Source organism: Macadamia integrifolia, chromosome 5 (genome assembly GCF_013358625.1).
Source record: "Macadamia integrifolia cultivar HAES 741 chromosome 5, SCU_Mint_v3, whole genome shotgun sequence".
Lineage (NCBI taxonomy): Eukaryota > Viridiplantae > Streptophyta > Magnoliopsida > Proteales > Proteaceae > Macadamia > Macadamia integrifolia.
The window spans coordinates 22,928,822-22,929,478 of record NC_056561.1 but is presented as its reverse complement, the minus strand read 5'-3'; the positions used below and the strand labels follow the sequence as shown (position 1 = coordinate 22,929,478).

The 657-nt window shown below is 34.4% G+C and overlaps 1 pseudogene; it reads right to left on the bottom strand.

The window, feature by feature from the left end:
• LOC122077963 overlaps positions 1–340 on the bottom strand; it is a 13,691-nt pseudogene extending 13,351 nt beyond the window's left edge.
• Between the last annotated feature and the right edge of the window lie 317 nt (positions 341–657).

The following is a 657-nucleotide window of genomic DNA, read 5'->3' as shown; positions in this document are numbered from 1 at the left end:
AAAAAAAAAAAAAAAAAAAAAAAAAAAAAAAAAAAAAAGAAAAGAAAAGAAAAGAAAAGAAGAGAGTTTCTTCCAGTGGAATTCACAAGCCCATTTCTGAAACTAACCCAGTGGAATTCAGAAGCCCATTTCCCTCCAATGGTAGATTAATGTCATATAGGAACCGTTGATGACGATGACTATCGTGTTCTTTCCTGGCACTCACTGATGGTTTTTGACCAGCAAATTTGTGTTTCACATTCAATACCATATGCGCAGAAACATTGGAGAGCACCAAGAGAATCAAAACGGAGGAAACAAAGATAAATCTTTTGACATCCATTCCTCTTTGTTTCCCCATTTCGCGTTTTAAATTCTTCTGATTTCATTGAAAGAGAAAATATAAAGAGTCATAGCCTTTCACCATCACTAGAACATGCCATTCCCAGCACCACCATGACGAAAGAAATGAAAAGCACAACATTATAGATGAGTCACGCTAGTTTCTTAATTAAATCGAATTTTCGTGATCAAGTGGTGAAGCTAATGCTTGATCAACCTTCTAGTCTCAACAACTACATTCTCTTCCACACCTAGGAATTAAAAGATAGATGCTTCTTCAATAAAAGTGCCAAGTTGATTTTTTTAATGTTCTTTGTTTAATTGTTTGGAAATCTT